The sequence below is a fragment of the Lampetra fluviatilis genome, chromosome 7 (genome assembly GCF_964198595.1).
Source record: "Lampetra fluviatilis chromosome 7, kcLamFluv1.1, whole genome shotgun sequence".
NCBI classification, from domain to species: domain Eukaryota; kingdom Metazoa; phylum Chordata; class Hyperoartia; order Petromyzontiformes; family Petromyzontidae; genus Lampetra; species Lampetra fluviatilis.
In genome coordinates, this window is record NC_136281.1 from 16,930,483 (window position 1) to 16,942,917 (window position 12,435).

A 12,435-nucleotide genomic window follows, 5' to 3' on the forward strand; every position below is an offset into this window, starting at 1 on the left:
GGCCTCCCCCCGCCGACCCCACCCAACACTCCCCCAGCCCTCCCCGTCCACGCCGCTCCCCCGAATTCCCTCCCGTTGTGGTCCCACGGTCGGAGAGGCTCCCAGCTCCCTCCTCTTTGCACGTCCCATACAGGTCCCGTCCCACGTGGCCCCCCCAGAGTCTCGCTTGGGGACCACGGCATGGGCCCGGGTGGAGGGGGGCGAGTGGGGGGCCCACGGGAGGCTGGGAATGGAGCGACGCCAGGGGCATTGTTGGCCCAGGTAATAGTGTGACATTTGAGTTTATAGAAGCCTAATCCCTAACTTTGCCACTCAACTCCTAACCACAACCCTTAACCCAAGGACTCACAATCAGTGGGTCAAGACCCCGGGACAGCGCCACAAAGGGGCCTTAAATTCCACTCAAATGAACCCCAAATTTAATTAACACAAAATTCCGGCAGGCTCCAGAGAGGGGTTTGGGCGGGGGGGTCCTAATATAGTGGCACGCTTTAGAAAGAGGCCGCATTCACAGCGGCGTGTGGCGGCGTCGCCTCGAGCACGAACAGAACCGTGGCCCCTGCAGCGAACCGCAGGGCCGCGGGAACGGCGCCCGTAGCGCGTCGCGACTTCACGGAATGAGCGTGACATTTGCTCCGAGGCGAGCCGGAAAGCCAGCGAGATAAAGGGGGGGGGGGGCGCTTCTGTTTTCTTCGGTGGTGGTGGGGGGGGCGAAAGGGAATTCACCGCAACAAAGAAATGAAATCGCGCAGTTGCATGGACTCTTTGTTTTTTTCGGTGAAGTTACGTGACTTTACCGAAAAACCCAAAGACTATGAATCCTTGCAGTCACGAAAGCTTCACATCTAGAATGAATGGACAAACTCACGCGCGCACTCCCCTCATCCTGCTGCTACAGCAGTAGCCTGAGCGTGGCGCTTTTAGTGACGACACGTCTTTAAAAGCATCAGTCTTTCCCTAAAACTACAGTTCTGAGCAGGGTCATCGTCGCTAAGCTGTCACCACGACCCCACCCACCCCCCCGGTACCGGCGCTGGCTCAGCGCGCCCGCCGCTCCTACGGCTCGAACCACACCGCCGCCTGCCGCAGACACGGAGAGGCGAAGTTGTTGTTTGTGTGTGTGGTGTGTGTGGTGTGTGTGGTTTGCGTTGTAAATGCCTTGAACCGCGGGGAAGAAGGCATCGTGACAAGCGACTCGCCAACGAGCACTCTGTCGGTGAGTTGTCTCGGCCGTTAAAATGCCACCGTGGCCGTAAAGGGTGGGAGAGTTTCTTATTGTGAGCGACGTCGACAACGCGCCCCTCCGGGCACAGACAGGACCGCAGTGGGGGGGGGGCGGGGAGACTGCAGCTGGCCCACTCAGCGGCACCGTGGAGAGCACGGGAGAGGAGCCCGCGGGCTGAAGAGCGAGCAGCGGGAAGCCGCTGTTGTTGCTGTTGTTGTTTTACTTTGAAGATGCAGCGACGTCTACGGTGCGATGGGAATGCCTCTGTCGGGAGGCAAGGCTGCTGCTCTGGGCTGTCCAGCGGTGTGTTTGTGCGCAGGAGGAAACGCGAACAGAGAGCCACGAGGCATTCGCGCACGGAGAACTCCGCGCGCATGGGTTCACGATCCCAATCACGTTCCGATTTTGAAATACAGTAGCGTGCAAGACGGGCCCTGCCATAGGAATGTGGTGTTTTCACAGCTGGCTCAGGGCTGTGGTAACAAAATGAGGACCACCCCACGCTGGTTTGAGCGCCGCAACAAAGCGTTTCTGTTTTTGTTTTGTCTAAGACACAGAAAGACCAAGAGGCAGAAGCACGCGGGGCGATGCTCGACAGCCCGAAGCGAAGTGGGGAGGCATTCGACAAGAAAGAAGAGGAAAGCCGCGATCGGAGAGGCCGGAGAGAGCTTGGAAGCGAGGGCCCTCACGTCGGCAGAGACGACTCGAGGGGAAGAACGACTCGGGAAGACTGGGGCGCAAATGGCCCCAGCTTGCGGCCGGCGGCGTGTTGCCTTTCCTGCGCAGCGGGGAGGACGTTTGCAGCGAGGGTCGGAATCGCGCGGGGGTGGCACAGAGACACAAACACAGCAGCGGCTTTATCACTTTTTATTTTCAAGTTGAATATTACATGCGAAGAAAGCGAGATCAGCGATCAGGCTGCGTGTGGGAAGGCGATGCAAGAAACCCGGCCCTGATGGCCCTGACGGTGGCCGCCAAGGCCCTGGGCCTCGGTCTCTCATCCCGCGGCGCGATCGCGCCCTCAAACGCTGCGGCACCAACACTAACCCAGCTCTCCCCCAACTCTCCCCCAGCTATCCCCCAACACTCCGAGCACCGACGAGCGCGGATATATCCACGCTTGCCTCTTCCTCCCTGCACGCGCCGATCGAGATTCGTACAACGCACACACAAAGCAATCAACAACAAGACATACAGGCCGAACGAAATTGTCAACTTCTTTTTTCAAAAGCACGTTTCGGTTGAGTGAGTGTCACACACGTGCAAGGGGAGGTGCCATCTCGCGCGCCTCTGTGCCACGGCGGAAACCTGTGTCGTGTCGACGGCGCGCGTGGATTCGTCCCTCCACGAAGCTGCTCGTGGTCCACCCTCAACCAACATCCACTGCGCAAACCATGGCTGCAGCACATGCGGATACCTGATGATGATGCACAAATGGACAACTAAAAACTCTCCGGTCGTGCGCGACTGTGGTCATCCAGAACAGACACCGTACAACGAATAGTGCCCGATTCACAAATGCAAAGAAGGAGACATCACAGCGCTACACTCCGCTGCTCCTGGCGCGGTTATCTGGGCTTGACCACCTGGGTGTGACATTGCAGTGGTTGCTGTGCACCTACATCGGCCACACGGAAGAAGAGGAAGAAGAAGAACACCCTCCGCGATCGATAATTCCGGCGCGCACGGCATGGAGGGCCGGAACGGCCCACCACGTGACTACTCGGCCCGGTGAAAATTGAATGTAACGAGGCCGCCCGTGTAATTACGAGCGCCGAAGGAAAATGAAGGACACACTCAGACAAAACTACTGAGGGGTTCCCGCGTGGCTTCTCGGCTCCGCAATGGCTGCGTCACATCGCCGCACCTGAGCCACTCAGACGCCACGTCCAAATTCTGGGTCTCAGCCACTGGCTGCGATTTAACCGGCGGCTCTCGAGGTCACCTGTGACTGCACACAGATCGCGTCATATTTAAAAAAAAATACGTAAACTATTTTATATGTAAACTATTTTTTTTACCAGCTAATGTCCACTGAGCTATTTCGCTCTTTTTCAGACGCGACCTGGCGATCACAAATGGAAGCTCAACAAAGTGGCTTATCGTGCGGACATTTATAGCAGCCAAATACTCGACACGCGCGTTTCTCAATGTGGAGCGGAAAAAACGGAGGAGCCGGAGAAAAATCCACGCGACCACGGGGAGAGAGACACGCAAACTCCAAATATACAACAGCAGGCGTCAGGGTTGGGATCTAACCCACGACCTCCTGTACACCAGGCGAGGTGGTTAACATCTCGCCACCAAATATTACATTTTGGTTTCATTGTTTTCCACTTTAATCAGAATACAGTCGTGATATAAGATGCAACAAAGCAGGCGGTTAAATGGATCATAATTAATTTGCCGATAATCCACTTGGGTTGAAGTGCCCTCCCCTCAAGTGTGCGGATCCTATCCCTGCGCTGCGCTTTACACCCAACACGCACGCACACACAAACACCCGCGACAGATTTGCCTAAAATTCATCAGGGCCTCCGGATGTAACGTCATGCACGGACGAGGCGAGGCCTTCCTCGACACACTTCTTAGAGTCTAGTCCAAGCGTCTCCCTGCTCCAGTTCGAGTGGAATTGAGCCCCCTTCTTTTGGCAGTCTCGGACCAGGCTGGGCAACTCCACGTTCCTATGACAGGGATTAGTCTAGCCATATGTCAAGAAAGTTGACTTCAGATTAGTAATTCATAGTAACACGAGCAAAGCCCCCAAAATAACAAAATAACATCAAATCACGAATGATGGCCAAAAACGACACCAATCATTTTCGGCACAGACGGCACCAACAAGCATCATTAAAACATTTTGAAAAGCATTTCATGGAGAAACCAAAAATAACATTTTTCCAAGTTGCAGATAATCCCAACAACAACAACAACCAACAACAACAACTCACAATCACACAACACACCAACTCACAGTCACGCACACGAACCCACAATCACACACACAAAACCACAATCACACACACAAACTCACAATCTCTCACACCAACTCACAATCACACACAAATAATTTACATAAAGTAAAGAATGCACAGCCTTCAGTGAAATATACGACAATGAAAATAAATCCATGAAACCCAACAATGAACAAAATTGAAATGTAATGACAACACGAGAAAATAACATCAATCAAGAGTAAAAGTCCAACAGTAAGGAAAGAAAACCCGTAACCATATCACGAGTTATTCCAGGCGTACGCAGCGTCAGACATCTGAAGACATCATCTGTGGTGGCAGAGGTGCTGAGTAGCCTGCAGGGCTATAAAACACAAAGGTGCATCAGCCAGAGCTGCAGAACGTAGAACGGTGTTATATAATAGAGCATATAACACAGACAGCGCCACGCCCGGCCACCTTTGTCTCCCTAGTGGCAATGTGTACCCATCGCACCAGGTACTGTACTAATTTGAGGCTGAGTCGATCGAAGGGAGGACCATGGCCAGTTCAGATGATCTTCACTCGGGCGGCCGGGTTCGTAGCGCGGTGCGCTAACCACTACACCAACGCTACCCCCTAATAGAGCCGAGAGTCTAACACACGCAGGAGCCCACGGAGTCGTTGAGAGCCAATGACAAGTTTAACAGGCAGTAGACTTTCGCGACCAATATCATCCATGATGGAGGTTTTTGGGTTAAATCGCGTAAATATATAAATGTGTCGTTAAAATGTGTCGTTAAACCCGCCACCACCCGACATCTACGCCTCTATATAAGGAACGAAACAGGTGGACTTCTCCACAAATCTGGCTGTCGCCTGATGAAGCTAGTTGTAATTACTGGCGAAACGTCGTACTCCGATTGTAAATGTTGTGGCTTGGCTCTCCAACACACCGGTGTTGCTGTACTAGTGACGAATTGGCCACGTTCTGTTTACGTGACGACCCTTACTAGTTGGCTGCGTCGGGTGGTGGCGGGTTCTAACGACCCAACATGTATCTATTTACGAGATCTAACCCCCCAAAAAACCCTCTATTATGAACGAATGAAAATATTGACACGAAACAACGAAGCGAGACTCTGGGCAGGCAGCAGCCACAATTGCAGAACCAACCCCCGACAACAATAGGGCGCCACGGCGTGGGGAACCCAACAGAGGGCAGAGTCATAATGACCGTGCCGCCTCGTGACCTCGTGACCCTCTGGGGCTGCGGGCACAGAGGCAGCCCAGGGCGAGAGAGAGAGAGTTGGGGGGGCTGCGGTGTTCCACTGCCGACTCGGCACGCGTGAGTGCCTAACGAGGGCATGGCAAAGGGCGGCTTATTAATTACGCGAATTAATTTACAAAATGAAACATCTATCGATGACCAAGCGTCTGTCCCAGACTGGGGGAGGCTGCGTTCCCGTCGCCGCCGGCTGATGATGATGATGATCAATGATGATGATTAATGTGAGGGACGGGTGGGGAGGGATCGATGTCACGTGGCTCCGCGGTAGCGCGTCCGCCGCTTTGCTGCCGACCGATGTCCATGGGACGATCCCAGAGGGAGGGCGGCCGCCCTGGTGAATACTGCGGCTGTGTTAACCGGACAAGAACGCGGCGCCGTCTGCATCGCAATGGACGTTAAAGATCACGTGACGCCAGGAGGGAGAGAGGCCCACGGCGTGCCGGCGTCATGGTGCAAATTTGCCATCCAGGTATTTGAGAAATGACCCCGCAAACTTAGAGTGGTGGTGGTGGTGAGGGTTAGGTCTAGGGCGAGTGATGGGGTTAGTGATAGTGCCCGTGCTAGTGATAGGGCTAGGGATAGTGGTTAGTGATAGTGGTAGTGCATTGCGCAACGCGCCCCGCGATCCACGCACGCCGACGGTCGAAGAGCGCGTGCCACCTCGGCCCTCGCTGCCTTAGCGGAAGGCGGCTGCAGCTACAGCAGCAGCTGCTGCACCAGCTGCTCGTGCAGCAGCTGGTGCTGCTGGTTCGTGGGTCGCGTGGCCCATGATCGTGACCTGGCGTCGTCGTCACTTGTTTTTTTGCAGAAGTGGCCGCTGTTGTGCCCCCCCCCCGCTCGCGCGCGATGTCGTGGCGGTGCGTTTGACGCGGCACCACGTGACGCGGTGGTGGACTCGGCCCGTCACCGGAGTCTTCACACACCACACACACTCACACCACACACACACCACACACACACACCACACACACACTCACACCACACACTCACACCACACACACACTCACACCACACACACACCACACACACACACCACACACACTCACACCACACACACACCACACACACTCACACCACACACACACCACACACACACACCACACACACACACACCACACACACACCACATACACCACACACACACCACACACACACCACACACACACACCACACACACCACACACACCACACACACTCCACACATACCACACACACCACACACCACACACACTCACACCACACACACACCACACACACCACACACACACCACACATACCACACACACCACACACCACACACACTCACACCAGACACACCACACACACCACACACACACCACACACACACCACACACATCACACACACACCACACACACACCACACACACAAACCATACACACCACACACACCCCACACACACCACACACACCACACACACACCACACACACACCACACACACAAACCATACACACCACACACACACACCACATACCCCACACACACCACACACACCACACACACCACACAGACCACACACGCGCAGAGGGGAAGAACAACAACAACACCCACAACGTCTCATCCCATTACAACTCTTAGAGGATTATAGAAGACGACAACCCTCGCGCGTGATTGATCGCCATGCGGAGAGCACGCGCTTGCAGAGCGAGCAACGAGTGGCACCATCTGCACCGAAAGAGTAGAGCCCTGCCCGCGGACATGAATAAATAAATACAACCTTCATCTATCACTTGCTGTGGGTCGGGAGGGTGGGGGTCGGGGAGGGGGGCACGTGTGGGTACCTCGGAAGCAGCCCTGTGACGTCCACTCCCAGAGCCGTTCTCTGCCTCACATAGCGGTGCACTGCTCGCTGCGCGGTGGATAGCACGTGGTGCTGACGTCACAGTTGGAATCCACAGAATGGGGGGGCGGGGCGGGGGAATCCAACGCTAAACAACAAAAGTGAAATCCCATCGCGATCTGAAACGACGCCGAGAAGCAGCGACAGGAAGAGGATGAGGAGGAGGAAGAGACGCGGGGAGATGTTGCGGGTAAAGGTGGTGACGTGTGCTGTTGTTGTTCAAGCGAAGCCTGCTTTAATTATTTGTTTCCCTGCGGAATTAAATAATTCGGAGAGAAAATTCCAACATTTGGACATTGAGAAAAATACAACTGTGTGTGTCTCTGTGTGTGTGTGTCTGTGTGTCTGTGTGTCTGTGTGTGTGTCTGTGTGTGTGTCTCTGTGTGTGACGCAGCGGTCAGCGCTACGCTGGGTAACGAACCCGGCGACCCGAGTTCGATTCCCGCTCACGGCCACCAACACCAGCGACCAATATCTGAACGGATCCTGTGTCTCCCCTAAGTCGACTCGGCCTCAACTGATTACCTGGTGCGGTGTGTAAACATCGCCACTGGGGAGACAAAGGCGGCCGGGCGTGGTGCTGGCCACTCCACCCCCTCCTGTGCCCTGCCGACATTCATAGGCGCTCGCAAACAGAGGGTGAGAGGTCGGTGTGAGTCGGGGACGCGAGTGAGGAGGAGGAAGAGGAGTGGGGGGGAGTCGGAGTCGGGGTTTGGTGGATTCTGGCCGTGCGGGTTGGCGGAGAGCGAAGGGGTCACAGGCGGGGGGGGGGAGGAGGACCATGCCGGGTTCGCCTATCGCGCGCACGGCAGCTGCTGCGGCCTCTTTCCGGGAAATGTTATGAAAGCGGATCGCTGCCTCCCTGCCAGAGAGGGCCTCTATGGCTTTGTTTACACTCACGTTTTTTTTGTGCTAAAGTTTGGTTTTTAACAGAACGCTTTCCAGTTTACAGGGGCTGGCTGGCTGGCTACAGGGACGCGTTGTCTTCCCTTGGCTCTCTCTGTGCCCGCGTGGACAGCTGTTAGGTAGAACCAGGCTGCTGCTGGTGGTGTTTGGAGGACGGGGGTGTGGGTAGTGGTTCGCGCACTGCGTTATGAACCCGGCCATCCGGGTTCAATAGCCGCTCACGACCCCACGATGAGTGGCGAATATTTGTAACCGGTGCTGGGGCCTCCCCTAGGTCGACTCCGCCTTACACGCGCCGTGATGCGTCGTGCGAACATCGACACTGGGAAGGAATGGGGCGGAGGTCACGGGGCCGGGCGCGGTGGTGGCCACGCCAGCCTGTCGCGTGAGTGAGCAATCCATTCGCGATGTCTGTGTCATCATCGTGACTCTGTGAGCGGTGGCGCAATGGTTAACGCGCTGTGACACTGAACCCCCCCGGGCGACAGGAGTTCGATTCACACTCACGGCCAACATCGCTGATAATTGTCCGCACCGGTTCTGGGTCTCAAATGAGTACCTGGTACAGTGTGCAAACATCAGCCCCTGATGGCTGTCTGGAAGAAATTGGTCCCCGCGGTAACGCGTGAGTGAATGAGTGAACGAACGGCCGTCTGGAAGTGATTGCTGGCCGTGTCCTCGGTGGCGTTCCCTATTATTTATTTATCTACGCCGAGTAAACAAGTGCTCTGACCTGTAGCCCAACCCCATCAATCGGATTCCAGCGACTCAACAAAAAACAACGACCACCCCACAAACCCCAGCAGCTCCAAGCCGAGACGGGGGGGGGGGTGGCGGCTCCACTGCCCCCACCTCCTCCGCCTCGCCACGCGGGGCCCGCTCGCGTGGGGGGCCCCGCTCGCTCCGCACTCACGGGGAGGGGGAGGGGGGGTCGACACGACCGGCGCTCGGACACGCACGGGCACAGGCCCAGAGGGCTGGTGGAACCTCGCAGCGCGCAGCAGCCGCACACGGGAGAAGAGCCACCCGGGACTTGCATTCGTATCGATGTTCACGTGACATTGTTTACGTTACATTGTTTACGTTACATTGTACACCAGGCGAGGGGGTTAACATCTCGCCACCGTGGCCACGTGGTCTGATGGTGGTGGAGGGTGGGGGGGCAAAAGAGTTCCGATAGCAGTCGCCACTGCCTTTAGCCGTAGCCGGTAATCACAACCCAGGTCTCCGGGTTCACAGCGTGGTGCGCTAACCACTGCACCACCGCTCCCCACACGCGCACCCACCGCGCAGATTCCTCACCCACCACCGTCACCTCCTCCACCTCGTCCACCTTGTCCTTCAACCTCCTTCCGCCCCTCCTCGACTCTGACGGCGCCGCCCACCACCTCCCAGCGCAAGGGGCGCGCGCGGTTCGCGTTGTTGGCGGTCGTGAGCGGTGACCCCCCCCGCCCCCCCGCGCAGGCGTCGTCAGTCGCCCCTCGCTCCCGGCCACGGCGGCGGCGGCGAGGGAACGAGGAGCTCCGCCTCGCCACTCCAGCGCAGTTGCCATGGCTCCGGCGGAAAAAAAAGAACAAAAAAACCCCACGAGCGTTGTGATTATTCGTGATATATTGGAATTCATTATCGCTGACACGCACGCCTCGCTCGCCTCGCTCGCGTCGCCGCCACCGCCGCTGCTCGAGGACGGGGGACACGTGCCGGGCCGGGGAGCGTGGAGCGCGTGGCCACTCCGGGCCTGAGGGCCACGCGTCGCCGTTCCGCGGCCCACACCTTCGCTAGTCCGCCGTGCGACGCGATTCGCCGCCGCGTGTAGAGGCCTCGTCCCCGCGTCGCCGCGTGCTTGACGCCTTCCTCCACCTCTTCTCATCCATCGTCACCATCCACCTGCACTCCGATCCATTCAGTCATCTATCCATCCACCATCCGTCCATCGACCTATCATCCCATCCATCTTTACACCGATCCACCCATCAATTCCCCAATCCATCCACCGACCCATCAACGCCCTCATCCCGTCCAACGACACGTTACAATCCGCACATGCGGCCACCACACGATCCATCTGCAACACAATCGTTGCCTCGAGGTCACCTGGCCACGGTGGACGCTCGAAGCGAGCGAGCGCCACTCGCCGGGACGGCTGCGTAGCCGAGTTTGCCGCGGCGCTACGACGGCGGCTCCGCGCGTCTCGCTCGCCCGGCGGCTCCGCGCGTCTCGCGGCGCGTGCTCACGGCGTCTGGGACGTCGCGCGCTGCGCATCGGCGTCGCTCTTGGTGGTCAACGTCGACGCCTCCCGCGGTCAACTGCGGAGACGAAAATTAACGTCCGTGCCACCTCGCGTGCCGTGTCGGCTATCGTGGATGCCTCGCTTCACACAGCGCTTGCCACAACGCCTTGTGAAGGCTATACGGGGTCGCTTTGTCTGTGTTTTAGCCCTCACGTCGTTGCCCCCCGCCCCCCGCGTGACGTTAATCTCAATCGGCACCCGCTTCGTCACGCGGGACGTTGTTTAGCAATCATCGGGCGCGTGCGGTGACGACCTCGCTTCCGTCTGAACGACGACGGGGCGAGATCGGTCCCACCGGGGCAGGGGGAGGTGAACAGTCGGGGGCGGGGGAGAGGGGTGGGGGTAGAGGAGGGGGGGGGGTCGCGGAGAGAGTCGCGACCTCGGCGAGCGCGCAGGGCCCGGCCGGCGTGCGAGCTGCCGTCACTGCGCGCGAAGTCGGCCACGTGCGCAGGACGAGGGTCACGGGAAGTCGTCAAGGAGCGCGTCCACGCGGGGGGGAGTGGGGGGCGAGGGGGGGGGCGAGGGGGGGGGGCGAGTGCTCGTGAACGCGCACTCGTCGCGATCGGAGCGGCGGAGTTTACGAGACGACGAGGTGGAGGAGGGAGAGGGGAGGAGGAGGGGTGGTGAGGGTGGTTTGCGAGTGGTGGCTCTGTTTTTGTTGAATTCGCCACTAAATCAGCAGCGAGCGAGGCAGCCACTGCCGCCGCGACCCCCGCCCCCCACAGGAGGCGCTTCTACTGCCCTCCCCCCCACCCCCCCTTCTTCTTATCGCCGCACCGGCTTCGCCAAATTGAAGTTTTCTTTCTTTCTTGCCGACCACAGCGAATTATCCGCGGCTAATTAAGCGTAAATCAGCAGGCGAGCGGAATGGGGGGGGGGTAAATCGAGGAGAATGGGGGGGGGGGGTCCCCCATTTCACCCCTCAATGGGGAGAGAGCGCGTCACGTGGGCTGCCGCGTGGCCTCCACAGAGCTCGCAGCCTCAGCGGCGCGTGTTTGGGTACGGGGGGGGGCTGGTGCGAGCGTGGTGCCTCGGGGTGCACTGCCACGGTGTGTTGCAGTACGCAGTGAGTACGCTGCAGAGACTCACTCACACACTCACTCCACACTCACAGACTCCACACACACTCCACACTCACTCACACACTCACTCGACACCAACTCCACACTCACACACTCACTCACACACTCACTCACTCACACACTCACTCCACACTCACTCCACACTCACTCCACATTCACAGACTCCACACACACTCCACACTCACTCACACACTCACACACTCCACAATCACACACTCACACACTCACTCCACACTCACTCACACACACACTCACACACTCCACAATCACACACTCACACACTCACTCCACACTCACAGACTCCACACTCACTCACACACACACACACACTCCACAATCACACACTCACACACTCACTCCACACTCACTCCACACTCACACACTCACTCCACACTCACTCCACATTCACAAACTCCACACACACTCCACACTCACTCACTCACTCCACACTCACTCCACACTCACTCCACACTCACACACTCACTCCACATTCACAAACTCCACACACACTCCACACTCACTCACTCACTCCACACTCATTCACTCCACACTCACACACTCACTCCACACTCAATCACACACACACTCACTCCACACTCACACACTCACTCCACATTCACAAACTCCACACACACTCCACACTCACTCATTCACTCCACACTCATTCACTCCACACTCACACACTCACTCCACACTCAATCACACACACACTCACTCACACACTCACACACTCACTCCACACTCACTCACACACTCACACACTCACACACTCACACACTCACTCACACACTCACACACTCACTCACACACTCACTCCACACTCAATCACACACACACTCACTCACACA

General features: G+C 57.3%; 1 long non-coding RNA gene across 2 annotated transcripts; it reads right to left on the minus strand.

The window, feature by feature from the left end:
• Positions 1-2,077: 2,077 nt before the first annotated feature.
• LOC144933680 (uncharacterized) lies at positions 2,078-8,114 on the minus strand. 2 transcript variants are annotated; one of them, XR_013637077.1, is made up of 4 exons: positions 7,835-8,114; positions 7,251-7,428; positions 2,534-2,642; positions 2,078-2,359 (listed from the first exon to the last, which is right to left on the minus strand). It is a non-coding gene; the product is annotated as an uncharacterized LOC144933680 (long non-coding RNA). The 2 variants fall into 2 exon arrangements; XR_013637076.1 differs by lacking the exon at positions 7,835-8,114 and having other exon boundaries at positions 7,251-7,507.
• Between the last annotated feature and the right edge of the window lie 4,321 nt (positions 8,115-12,435).